At 59.3% G+C, this 13,507-nt stretch overlaps 1 protein-coding gene across 7 annotated transcripts in view; it reads right to left on the bottom strand.

Moving 5' to 3' along the window:
* The window catches only part of GRAMD4 (GRAM domain containing 4), a 77,446-nt gene that overhangs the window by 44,197 nt on the left and 19,742 nt on the right, over nucleotides 1-13,507 (bottom strand). Inside the window, exon 1 of one of the 7 annotated variants that reach the window (XM_067698415.1) lies at nucleotides 321-454. The exons of the other annotated variants lie outside the window; for them this stretch is intronic. The gene's annotated coding sequence lies outside the window, so the exon portion shown is untranslated. Of the gene's footprint in view, nucleotides 1-320; nucleotides 455-13,507 lie in introns of those variants that run through there. 7 annotated transcript variants of the gene reach the window in all.

Genomic DNA, 13,507 nt, shown 5'->3' with positions numbered 1-13,507 from the left:
CCAGCCTGGAGGGAGGCAGCAAACGCCTGGTGTGGTGCCTCTGTGTGCTGGCACGGACGACACGTGTAAGTTCAAACACACGTGCACACGCCAGAGCTGGATGCCTACGGGGGTGCCCACTCCCCACATCTCTGACCCAACCCGGCCAGGAGAGCCCAGTGGGTGGGGCATAGTGGCCCTTCTGCACGCCCAGCCCACCTCACTCCCAAGCCCACGGCAGGCGCCGTGCGGCCCAACCCCGGTCCCAGTCACACAGTCCCTCGGCCCCCAACGTCTGCAAGAGGCCCTGGGTCCCTGCGGGGCAGGGACTCTGGACACACCTGGGCTCACAGCCTGTCCTTCCACTTCCCACCTTTCTGGCCTCAGCTTCCACCTCTGAACCGGGATTCACCCCGATCAGGCCAAAGTATCCCGAGAATGTGAGATGACGCACGAGCACAGACTACTCAGCCTGGACCAATAAACAGCACGGCGATTTCCTGCAGGGCGACAGGAAGTGGGGTGAGCAGGGTGGAATCCATCAACTCAGCCCGAACCGCCCCAGCTGGGACACTTGGGACAGTTTACGGGGAACCACGAAGGCAGGGGAAAGCACTTCCTGTTTTGGACGGTGCAGGCTCGGAGCCGTTGAATCATGTTAAATCACAGCCCAGGGTGCCTGCCTGCAGCCCTGCGTACCCGCCCCACCTGCCAAGGGGCCTCCACTCCCCCGGCATCACAGCTCAAGGCAGGAAAGCCTGTGAACAGTGGCGGCCCGTGAGCCCCACGTCAGAATGAGCCAGGGCTCCGCTCTACAAGGACAACTGAGGCTGCAGCACATCGGGGGAGGGTGTGCAGGTGTTCCTGGGACAGATGCTTCTCGGGGCTCACGTGCAACACTAAGGTGGCCCGATGTGGCCTAAGCCTAACCCTAACCCTGGTGTAAAAACCACAGGAAACCCACCATCCCCTGGAGTCCAGGGTAGCCCAGGAGTGGGCAAGGCCACGGGGCTGGAGAAGCCGGTATCCCTGCTCACGTGGCGGGAAAGGGGCACATGGCTGGCCATCTGGAAAGATATCCACGTGAGAAGAGAGAACTTAAGTCCCTAGAGAGAGGCTGACAGTCTACATTAAGAGACTGAAAAAATAAAGACTCAGTCAACCAGACAAAAGTAAATAGACATTTGTTTTAAAGCTGCAATGAGGGGCTTCCCTGATGGCACAGTGGTTAAGAATCCGTTTGCCAGTGCAGGGGACACAGGTTCGAGCCCTGGTCCAGGAAGATCCCACATGCCGTGGAGCAACTAAGCCCGTGTGCCACAACTACTGAGCCTGTACTCTAGAGCCCGCGAGCCACAGCTACTGAAGCCCGCGCACCTAGAGCCCGTGCTCCCAACAAGAGAAGCCACCGCAATGAGAAGCCCGCGCACTGCAACGAAGAGTAGCCCCCGCTCACCACAACTAGAGAGAGCCCGCGCACAGCAATGAAGACCCAATGCAGCCAAAGATAAAATAAATTAAATAAAATAAATAAATTTATCAAAAAAAAAAACACCTGCAAAGAAACAGGGGATACGTGTAGCAAGCCAGGTACACGAGGACTAATATTTTTGTTGTGAGACAACCTGAACAAATTGGTAAAGATTAGAGGACCTTGGAACACAGACCCACGAACTCCCTGAGCAAGAGGAAAGTTACCCAGTCCTTGTGCAAAAGCCTCCAACTTCACCAAAAAGGAAACAAAAGCCAGCGATGTGGCAGAGGTAGCAGGAAGCATGAACGTCAACGCCCTCTGAACCAGTGATTCCCGGTCTCGAGATCCGTCCCGGGGCAAATCCAGCACGTGGAGGGCATCTCGGCAGCACCACGGCCAGGCCGGGCGCTCTGAGCACCACGCGGGACACACAGACGTCCCTGGGAGTCTCAGAGGCGGTGACAAAACGTTGCTGTACTGAGGTCACCGTTACAGGCAACTGGCATCTGCACAGACCGCAGGTGACACAGGACCCTGCTTGAGGCTTGCGGGTGGCTGTGAAACTTCTCTCCACGTGTCCTTTCCCATTGCTTTTCTAACTTGAAAACTAAAAGCAAACCGGGCAGGGGAAGTGCAGCCCTGTAAAACCTCCTTCCTTCCGTTTTCAGAAGGAGCTGGGGGACCCCTCCTCCCCCGGCGTCAGATGGAAGCGGGGCGGAGGGGACGGGCCCGCTTCCCTCCTTGCCGGGTCCCGTCAGGCGGTTCTGTCTGGGACTCCCCACCCCGCAGGCGGGAGCTGCCTTCCTTCCTGATTCAGCCCGGCAAGCAAATGATGTGGCCGCCCGGGGAAAGGGGACGACGCACCAAGTGTCCGCCCTGCCACCATCAGGATGCCGCTCACAGCCCACGCGCCCCCCTGCCCAGCGGGGCCCCTGCTGGCAGCTGCCAGCTCACGCCACGCCAGCCCTGCTCCTCCTGACAGCCGCTCACATCAGCCCTCGGCGAGGGGGGGGTCCCCGAGAGCCCTCTCCATCCCCACGGCCCTGCCCCCGGGCCCCTGGGGCTCCTGGAGAGGCGAGCAGTTCATGCCGCTGCCCAATGAGGACCGGGTGCCAGGACACCTGACCACCCCTCCCAGGCGGGGCCGGGCTGCGAGGGAAGCCCTCCCCGTCACACACCCCACCCCCCCGGGCTGAGGGGCGGCCCACCCTACCCCGGGACGACCTCACCTCAACTACACTATCCAACCCAGTTTCCCCAACTTCCAGATGAAGAGATGGAAGACTGACACGGATGTTGTCCATGGACAGTGAGAGGGGGTCGGGGGCCAGACACCAAGTGTGACCCAGAGCAAAGCTCTCCCCACAAAGCCAGTGTCAGCGGATGCCGTCTCCACAAAGCTCACCTGCACCTTCCGTCCAGCGGCTGCCATGCGTCCCACTCCCGCCCCAGCCCCCATCCAGCCTTCCCTGGATCCAACCAGCCCCCAAATCCCTGCACACCCACCGCGCACTCCCCACAGACCCGGCCCCTCCACGTGCACCCACAGGCCGCCGGGCAGCTCCCTTCACGCCCACCCCTCAAGGTGGGGCAGCCCCTCAGAGCAGGACCTGCTGCCGCCCCAGCTCCCCGTACCTCCATGTGGAAGTAGACGCACTGGGAGACGCTCCCTGTGGCTACCCTGCTCAGAGCCGCAACATCTGCAAGGGGCCCTGCAGCCGTGGAGGCAAGCAGACAGAGGGACAGGGCGAGGGGAGCCTCCAGGCAGCGACCCTGCGCTGCGGGCCCTCGGCACACAGGACTGAGGCCAGCTCTGGCCCCGGGACACAGAGCATGCTGCTCTGGAAACCCGCTGAATGGCTCCTGGACACACAAAGGCCGCAGTGTCTAGGGAACACTGGACTTGGAAACCACAAAGGACTTTACTTTCCCTCCCAGACCAAGATTTAGAAAAAAGTGGTTCCTGGTCCAGCACTTGCCACGTCCCAGGTCCCAGCCATTCTCCTCGCTGCATGGGGCTCGCGACCCCCGGCCAAGCTCCTGTCTGCGTTCAGACAACCAGCTCAGCCTGGCTTCACCTCCTGTTACCTGGTGGCTCTTCTGCTGATCCCAGGATAAACAACATCCTTTCTCCCAAAGGAAGCAACCCTTGTCCCAAACCATATTCCTGGGGAGTCACAGATGTTGAGCGAGGACGGGACTCTCCCTCCACCCCACCCAAGGCCAGTCCCAGCCGGCCACCCGGCCCTCTGCCAGGTCTCTGTTCTCCAAGAAGACAGCCCCAGAGGCCCACAGCCCTGCAGGACCCCGACATGCACACAGCTCCAGGGCAGCCCGTGGGGCCCTGTGCCGGGCCACCCCGCCCGGGGAGCAGTCTGGGACGCTCGAGACCCAGAAGACACGGGTGACCACTCCCCCCAATCATGCCAGGTTCAAGATGCTGGCTCACGTCCAGTGACCCACGGGTTCCCCCGAACTCGAGGCGGGTCAGGGAGCCACTGCCCCGACCCCGGATCCAGCCTCAGTTAGCGGGACCCCAAACGTTCAGACGCTCTGCTGACTGCACGCCCACCAGCCCCCCCGTGAGCTGGACTCCGGTGACCCACTGTCTGGGGGACATCCCATCGGTAGCTCGACTCCGCCACACTCAGCTCGGAGCTGGAGCCTCCGCGGGCCCTCCTCCTGGGTGGCACCTGTACCAGCAGCTGCCCAACTCAAAACCCTGGAAGGAGCCCTTGATCACGTGATCGCTGCACAGCCACCTAAGACGAGCAGGGCCCCCGCCTCCCAGCCAGGCTCCACACCTGTGCTGCTCTGCCCCCGCCCCACCCTCCTGCCCAGCCGGGTCTGGTCCAGGCAGCCACACGCCTCACGGAGCCCCTTCTCCAGGTGGCGGGAAACCAGAGTCCGGAGCACCCTGCCGAGACCCCTCCCAGGGCTTCCCCCACTGGGCTCCAGCCCTGCCGACCCTCGGGGGTCCTCCAGCCATCACATTTTGTTCCTACTGCGCGCCCAGCACTTCAGGTTCGGGGACGTCCCCACGCCAGTTCCTCCTCTTCCAAGTCCCCCCCTCGAATTCAATCAGCCCGTCTGGTTTGGAGTCCTGCAACTTCCGGCGAGCTCCCTGGTTTAGGATCTGTGCCCCCAGCCCCACCGGTTAGCGTGCATCCCCGAGGGCAGGTGCTGAAGGCGCCCGGTCTGTCTCAGCAGGGCGGGCACACGCTGGCCATTCAGGGACAGAGGGGACGTTGCACAAAGGCGGGGCCCCCACGACTGGGCCCTGAGGGCCGGGAGAGCCAGGCCCCCCGCCCTGCGCCCTGAGCCGCCCAGCCACAGAGGCCTCAAAGCGAAGGGCTGTCCCTGGACTTTGCCCTCGACCCCTCCTGGCGAAGCAGGAAGTCCCTAAATCCGTGAACACTTCCAGAGCTTAACTCCAAGGCTTCGACAGCCCGGGGCGTTTCTCCAGGAAGAGGCCTGCAGTTCTTCAGCGGCTTTCCGTCCTACACAGGTCAGGCCAAGACGGCCCCGTGCCAGGAGCGGAGTTTTCTGCACTGTAACAGGAGAGCTGCCCAGGGTCCTGCTGGCTCCGTGACCCCGCCACGGGCCAGGGTGGCCGGGGGTGGGGGTGGGGGAGCCAGTCAGGAAGAGCAGGGGAGCTGGGAGGGCCCCGTTGAAGCTACCACACCCTCCTCTGTGAGCTGGGACCATGCATGCCCTAGCGACACCCCTGCGCGTAGACGTACAAACATTTATTATAACCTCGGTGATAAGGATGCGTTGCACGGGTACAAGCAGTAATAAAACGTCCAACACTCTTTACTGTAAACCCCACACAGCCAAGCGGCGCCCACAGGATGCCTGCACTAAGTCGTGCTGAAAGCCTCCCTCCGGCCAGCCAGGACTGCAGCTGACCAATAAGTGCGGGTCCGGCCTGAAGGTCGGCTGACGGCCTTGTTTACGTGAACAGGACACGACAGGTGGGGAAGGAAGGCAGAACCTTATCCGTTTGTCTAGGACGGGAGAGACGTCCTTGCTGAAGCGGACGACAGTATTCTAACAGGAGGAGGTTTCCTCAGCCTCCCCGTGCCTTCCAGTGAATGCGGCGGAAGTCACACGCGTAACCTTCACCTGCACGTCAGCATTTTCTCCATCACTCTCGTTACTCTAGACAAGCGACAAAATGAGAAGTGAGGCCCTAATCTGCGGTATCTGCCCGTTTCCGTGGTGGAACCGCTCCCATCGTGGCCATGTTCAAGCCACCAAAGTGACGTCCGGCAGTGAACGAGCACACGGGTGGTAAGAGCTGCCCAGGGCCACCGGCCACAGGATTTCCGCCAGACCCAAGAGATGCTAGCCAGCTCAGGATCATAACCCAGTGAGAAAACGTAGTGAAACAGTTCAGAAACGGGCACCTTCGAGCATTTAACATTGACACCTCTGCTCTCAATATAACTTATCTAACTTTATACACTCATTTTATTAGCGGCCAGCTCACAAAATTCCTGAAAACTTCACAGTCAGCTCTTGCAGGCCCTCGTGAGCAGCTCTAACGCACCACCGCCCCGGTCCCTCCGTCCCAGGCTGTCTCGGCCACGCAGGGAGCAGAGCAGGAAACACCAGTGTCCCCGCCTGACCTCCTCCTTCCCTGGCACAGCTCGGGGGCACAGGTCAAAGTGAAAGTCCCTGAGAGGACCGAAGGGGTCAAAGACAGCCCTGGGAAGCAGGACCCAGACACCACGCTCAGGGAGGCCACGGGGGCAGGGTAGGGGGAGTGCACAAAAGAACATGCTGGACCCGAGCCTCTATGTGGGGCCCCACGAGCCCAGGGCCAGCGGCAGGGAGGTCAGGCGGGCACACTGTCCTCGTGCCCTGCTCATTGCCATCCCGGCCCGGCCCCCTTGGGTCCCCATACGAGACACCAGGTCTTCCTGGCCTTGGGGACACTGTCCAGACCATTCCCTGCCACCGGCTAACACCCCATTCTTCTACCTCTGGTCCAGCATCCCCTTCCCGTCCAGCCAGGCTGCTCCCACCCTCAGTGACGTCACCCCTGCTCGGGCCCCACGTCGCCATCACCTTGGCTGGAGGGCAGGGCACTGTCACCTGTCAGGTCGGTTCCAACTGTCCTACGTACTGTCGTGTTCAGAGACACCCCTGGGAGCAAGCGGGCTCTGCTGGGCTCCAGACGTGAGCTAAGTCACCTGATGGTCTCGAGACCCCGGCTGCCTCTGCTGCTGACCCTGCAGGTGTCACATGACCTCCACGCCCTGGTTTCCTTGGTCACACAGAGAGGTTAGCGGCAGTCCCGGCTCAGAGGGCAGCCAGAGGATGACGTGAAGCGTGCGGGGAAGGACTCAGGGACCGCCCGGTGAGCAGCAGTAACCATGGGAAAAACTCAGACGCCACTTCCCAAAAGCACTGAACAAATGTCACCACCCTGCATTACTCTCCATCTCCACGGAACCACCGGCACTTTACTTTCGGGGGGGCTGTGGAAGGGAGGGTAAGAGGCTCTGGGACATCCCAAGACCGCCCCCCGCCCCCGGTCATCACCAGCTTCCGAGGACTGCAGACAGTGGGCGACACAGAGAGCTCAGACTAGAGGCCCCGGGAAGCCAGAGGCCGCTTCAGAGAGGACGCAGCATCCTCCGCCAGCCCTCAGGCGCCAAGGCTCAGCTGCGCTCCCAGCTCTGCGAGACCTACGCCCTCTGACCCCCGCCCTGGACCAGCCCCAGAGGGTCAGGAGTGAGGTGTGCAGAGGCTGGTCACGCCCAGCCCTCCCTAAGCCTCAGCCCCCTGGCTGTAAGGCGGCAGTAAGCAAGAGCGGCACCTGACACAGACGTGGGCTGTGCCGACCTGAGGACCCACGCTTGGGCACTCGGGCTTCAGTCCAGGCTCACGAGAGCACAGACCCTGGACAAAAGCCCCAGGCGAGGGCCTGCGGCCCGTGCTGTGGCGGGAGCGGGAGCCCTCCACAGGGCAAGGACCATCCTCAGCACTGAGCCTGCAGGGCCCCAAGTCTCAGGAAGAACGACAAGCCCTTCTCCCCTCCCCAGGGGTCATGCGTCCTGGTCACAACACTGCGAGGGAAGAGCTGTTGTTAAACCAACTGACAGATGGAGAAACTGAGGCTCGGGGTCAGAGCCTCACCAGGAACAGAAGCCAACCTCGCTGCGCTCCAGCCTGCGCCTGCCCAGGCGCCCACCCTCCCCAGCACATGCCTCTGTTCATGCATCCATCACGCTGCCTGAGAGCCCACAGGCCCCCCTGCCTAGAGACCGAGTGGGGAGCCGGGCAGACTGGCCGCACGGCCATTTATCTAAACAAAACAAAGCTAGCAAGAAAACCTAGGGATTAGGTTTGTATAAACCTGTGCTGTATAAACAAGCAACATAAACTAAACAGTAGGAAACGCACACCAGAACTCATTTCTGGTGGAAGCATTCTTTTTCTCAAGCTTCTCCATCACTCTTAGCATCCAGGACTGGGGAAGATCCAGCCAGTGAGACAGCTGGGAGGAAACACCTTCCGGACTCCCAGTATCCGTCATGACTTCCTGCCAGCGTCCTGGCCCAGCTCCTGAAAGCAAAGAGAGGCTCTGGCCCACAGCTGTCTGCAAACAGGCTCTTCTCCACATGCACTGCAGCCCCAGACCGAACGCGCAGGCTCAGAGAACCCACTCTGCAAAGGGCCCCGGCGGTAAATGTCTTAGGTGTGGTGGCCACACAGCCTGTAACAAGTTCTCACTCTGCTGCAGCATGAAACAGGTGTGGCTCTGGGCCATTAAGAATAGTTACGAAAGCAGGGAGCAGTGGGCGGGCCACTTTTGATGTGGGCCATGGCTGGCTGTCCCCTCGTCTCAAGGCGATAAATGCCCAGCAGAACAGGGACTCTCAACTGGGTCCCAGTACTTACTGGCCCCTAACAGGGAACTGGGCCCTCACCCAGCACTGGGGTCCCACTTCCAGTGACCTTGCCACTCTCATACTCGGGTGTGGGCCTCGTCATCATCAAATCTTCTTTAGGAAAGAAGAGCTAGGGAACCCGACACGTTGAGAGCCACTCTCTTCTGTCCCACCTGGGCCATGTACCGGGGCTTCCCCCGCCCCCTCCTGTATCTCACCCGAGGCAGAGGGGCCAGCCTCCAGCTCTGACTAGCCCACCACCGGAGGCCACCATCCACACTCAGGTCTCAGGCAGGGCCCCTTGCTCTGCGGTGTGACAAGCAGCACAGTGAAAAAGACCTCAGGAAACGAGGAGCTGGCCCTCCCCACCCCTCCCGCCTGGAGCCCTCCGACCCACACTTCAGTACCAAGCACTGCCCCTCCCCCCGAGGGCTCCCCAACTGCCCCACACCTCCCCCTTTCCCCAGATCACTCTGCTCAAGGGCAGGGATCCCAGCCAGTCCCCACCCCGGCGTCCGGGCCCAGCACGCGGCGTGGCAGAGGACCCCAGTGGGTGAGGGAGGCACATTTTAAAGAACATCCTGGTCCCTCTGCGTGAACCCAGCGCCAAGGTAAACGCACGGGGCCTTAAACAGCGCCCGGGAAAAAGGGCCTCGGGGCACCTCCAAACCACTGGCCTGCGGCAACTTCTTCCTTTTTGGAAACTTGGCCCAGCTGAGGACGAGGGGGCTGGACTACTTGCCCTGGGACATTTACGGGCCCACGGGGGGGCGGGAGGGGGGGCTGTCAAGCACATCCGCCACAACAGACTTTCTGTGTTTAAAACACCACCCAGCGCAGAGACGGTAGAACCCACATTTCCTGCTGAGCTGGCCAAGAAAGGAACACAGCCCCAGGCAGGGCCTGACAGCCGAGGTGCCCGGCCGGCGCACCTTCTGCCTCTGCTACAAAACTCACATCCAGTGACAAAGGAGAAACATTTAAAAATAAATAAATAGACAGGTAGATAGACAAACCCTCCGAGTCCTTTCCGCACGTGCTGCCCAGGTAACCGCCCACCGCGGTCGGCAGTTCAGTCTCACACAGATCTCCCGGCTGGGCTGACGCAAGGTGGCAGGTGGGCTGTGCTGGCACGAGACAAGCTGGGTCTAAGCGCTCCAGAGGCACGTCACGTAGGGGGCGGGGGTCTGCCCCGGCGCGGCTCCCCATCCAGCGGGAATGAGGAACAGAGAGTGGTAAGCGGGCAGTGAAAGTCTCACGGGCTGGAGCAGAGGCATCCAGGAGTAACAGTAAGGACAGATCTGCTTGGGCGTTTAATGAGCACCTACTATGCACCAGCTGCAGTCGGTACCAGGACGCAGAGGAGGCTGCTCGCGGGAGGCGATGGCTAGTCCTCGGGCTGACAGCACCAAGGAGGCCACCGTGGGCTGCAGAGGAAGGCACCCTGGACAGAGCGCCTATGCCATAACAAGCCAGAAGGAAACGCTGGGGACGGGCGGGGGCAGACAAGGTGCTCGGGTTCATCTGGGGTCATGGCATGGGACAGCAGGGGAGAGAGGGTGGCCTGACTGGGCCGGCAGGTGTGGACCCATGCAGGGCGCGGATGCACCAGTGGGAGGGGTGACGGCAGGGATTGCCCAGGATGACCCACCTCACTCTTTACTAACAGCCACGCTTTGTGGAAAACAAGCACGTGCTGGATGCCACCAGGCCTCACCTCACTTAATCCTCCCACACCAGCCTCCGGGACCCCGACCCCTCCACGCCTTGTCTCTGGGCCTGGCACGTGCTAAGAACTTAATAACATGAGCTGCCACTATTATGGGGCCTCCCCGGCCTCCCCTTCTTAATGAGAAGAGGAAAGTGAGGTTCAGAGAGGGACGCCACAACTACTGGAGGTGGAAGATGGAGTCCAGGGTCTCGTCCCTCCCGCCCGCCCACCGGGTCCTGCTCAGGGACCTGCTCACGGGACCAGGGAGCCAGGCTCTCGGAGGTCGCGCCTGGTCAGCAGCAGAGGTGGGGTTCACCGTATCCTCCGCAAACGCTCCGGCCTGATTTTCAGCATGCATGACCGGAAGCATAAACCACAGCCGTGGCGACTACAGAGGACAACACAGCAGTTCCTCAGCAAATTGAAAACAGGACTACCACGTGATCCAGCAATTCCACGTCTGGGTATTCCAAAAGAACTGAAAGCAGGGACTCAAACAGATACCGGTACACCCACGTTCACAGCAGCACAACAGCCACAACAAGGAAGTAACCCAAGTGTCCACCAACCAGTGAATGGATAAACAAAGTGTGGTCTCTACAGAAGGGGGACATCATTCAGCCTTCCAAAGGAAGGAAGCGGTGACACGTGCTACCACCCTGAGGACATTAAGCTCAGTGATATAAGCAGGTCACAAAAAGACAAACACTATATGATCCACTTATGTGAGGCACCCAGGAGTCAAATCCACAGGGACAGAAAGAAGGATGGTGGGGGCCAGGGGCTGGGGGACGGGGCTGGGGAGGGAGTTTCAGATTGGGAAGATGAAGCAGTTCTGAAGGTGGGTGTACATTAACTGTGCACTAAGTACAATGTGAATGTACTTAAAGCCACTGAACGGTACGTTTCAAAAACGGTGTAAACCTTATGTATATTTCACCAAATATTTATTGGTATATAGTGTCATTTACACATATTATGTCATGTGTATTTTCCATATTTACGTATAAAGAGAGAGGAAAGGTGGGGAGAATGTCACACAAAACCCTAAAATAATCTATAAACAATGTGATTCCCCTTAAAAGAATAACAAGGGCTTCCCTGCTGGCGCGGTGGTTGAGAGTACGCCTGCCGATGCAGGGGATGAGGGTTCGTGCCCCGGTCCGGGAAGATCCCACATGCTGCGGAGCGGCTGGGCCTGTGAGCCATGGCCGCTGAGCCTGCGCGTCCGGAGCCTGTGCTCCGCGACGGGAGGGGCTGCAGCGGTGAGGGGCCCCGCGTACCGCAAAAAAGAATAACAAAAAGGTTTTAGAGGAAGCAAGACAAGCTCAGTCTACAGCTTATAAGGAAAAACCAGCCAAGTAGCCGGGACAATTCTGAAAAGCAAGAGTGATGAGGGGAGACTGGCCCCGCCACGTAATAAAACACGACGCAGCTACGGTCAAAGGTAAAAGTGCGATGACAGCACGTGAATGCACGGCAGAGCCGTGGAACGAACGAGAATGTACAGAAACAGACCCAGACCTAACTGGGATCAAAGGGGCCTCCTCAGAGGGGACACACATCATTCAACAAATGATGCTGGGACATCCCGAGCTTTGTGGGCAAAGACAATGCTGGAACCATACCTCACACCCCGCCCCCCGAAATAAATTCAAAATGGACCAAAGCCTTGAGTGTAAAATAAGGAAAGCAGGGAAGGAGCCAGGGGGGCCACGGTGGGGGGACTCAGAACTTGGGGGTCAGGCAGGGCCTTTCCAAAGCAAGACATGACACATGATAAAGGAGACGACAGATTACGCAAAAACACATTTCCGCAAGGCGAAAGCCTCCATAAACAGTCAAAGATAAATGGTAACCCTGGAAAACGTATTTGCAGCACATATTACAAAGGATTAATTTGTCTAATGTTGAAAACAGCCCAGGAGAAAAACGGGCAAGAGATACAGACGGTCCATAGCAAAGGAAAACAAACAGCTCTTAAATACATGAGACAGCAATCAACCTTCACTTACAAAGAGAAAAACACAAATCAAAATTACATCAGGAAACCATTTTCCTAACAGACTGGCAGAGACGCAGCATGCGGCTGTCAGGACAGGCAAACGGGGTCCGCTTCCCGCGCCCCCCCCCCCCCAACTTAGGAGTGGAGCAGAGGGCAATTTTGCAAAATCCAGTGAAACCACACTTCCGTTTCCAGGAATGTCTCCTACTCACACTTGCAAAACGACACGTGGGCGAGGTCGTTTCATTCCAGTGTGTACGCCTGCTACCCGCCAGGAGCGTGGTGCCGCCCCTGTGTCCTGGGGAGAAGGGGTGGGTAGACTCAGGCAGGACGGGGACCCAGCGCAGGCTGCAACCCCTTCTGAACAAACTCCTGAATGCATGGACTAGGCCACATAAATGAAGTTCAAAATTAAAATTTTAAGGTAAAAGAAATAAGGAGGGTTCAAATAAAACAGAAAAAAAAAAAAAACAACTTTAAAAAGAGCCCTCACTCTCCACTGCAGGGACATCTCTCCTGGATCTCAGAGTGTGGTCCAGGAGCCCTGGGGGTCCCCAAGACCCTCTCAGGGGGCCCAGGAGGTCAGACCTACTTAACAGCAATCCTCAGACATCGTCTGCTTTCCGTACTTGCCCCCTTCGAGGCCCCACCGGCTATGGGGGTGATGGCGGGGGCCCAGAGAACCCAGCTGTCTTTGATTAACCAGACCCCGCCAAGGCCTGCAAAACCACCAGGTGCCCCCTTCACTACTAGTTTCCCCTTTTGGGGGAAAATAGTGATTTTTTTAAAAAACAAAAATATGTTATTTATGTTAACGTGTAATGGGTTTACAGTTGGCAGTTTTCGATAAATAAATATTTGTAAATTTCTTAGTTTTAATTTCTCACACAGGAAAGAGCAACGGCTACCTACCACGTAAACAGGCTTTCTGATGACTTCGCTCACTCACGATCAAAGGGGCTGCGAGACCAGACTCTGAGAAGCCCTGGCCTGTTCCAGTGCTTCGGGGCAGAGATGCAGGGATGGGCTCCGACACCATGCCCTGAGGGCGCCGCCATCAGCCCCCTGCTCCCCATGACCCCAGCCCTGGCCTTGTTCAGCTGCAGTGGGGCCCCGGCAGGGGGCTGTGTCCACGGGCACAACCCCAGACCCTGGGTGAGGGGAGAGGCAGAGAGCTGGCCACGGGCGTGCGGCAGGCTGGACAGCAGGCCCGGCCTGGCTCCTATACCCAGCCACGGTCCCCAGTGTGCCGCGCAGAGCAGCCCAGGGCTCTCACCCGCACCACGCCCCGGCCTGGCCTCCTCAGTGGAGGTGGAGGGCCGTGGACTGGAGGCCCAGCACCAGGAGAGGGCACGGCCGATGGGGGTGTGAGGGCCCGAGCCATCCTGCCCTTGGGGGAGAGCCTCACAGTGACCTGACATCCTGCCGCTAGG

Source organism: Pseudorca crassidens, chromosome 11, assembly GCF_039906515.1.
Source record: "Pseudorca crassidens isolate mPseCra1 chromosome 11, mPseCra1.hap1, whole genome shotgun sequence".
Taxonomy (NCBI): domain Eukaryota; kingdom Metazoa; phylum Chordata; class Mammalia; order Artiodactyla; family Delphinidae; genus Pseudorca; species Pseudorca crassidens.
The sequence above is the reverse complement of the archived record's forward strand: the minus strand, read 5'-3'. Positions and strand labels throughout refer to the sequence as shown.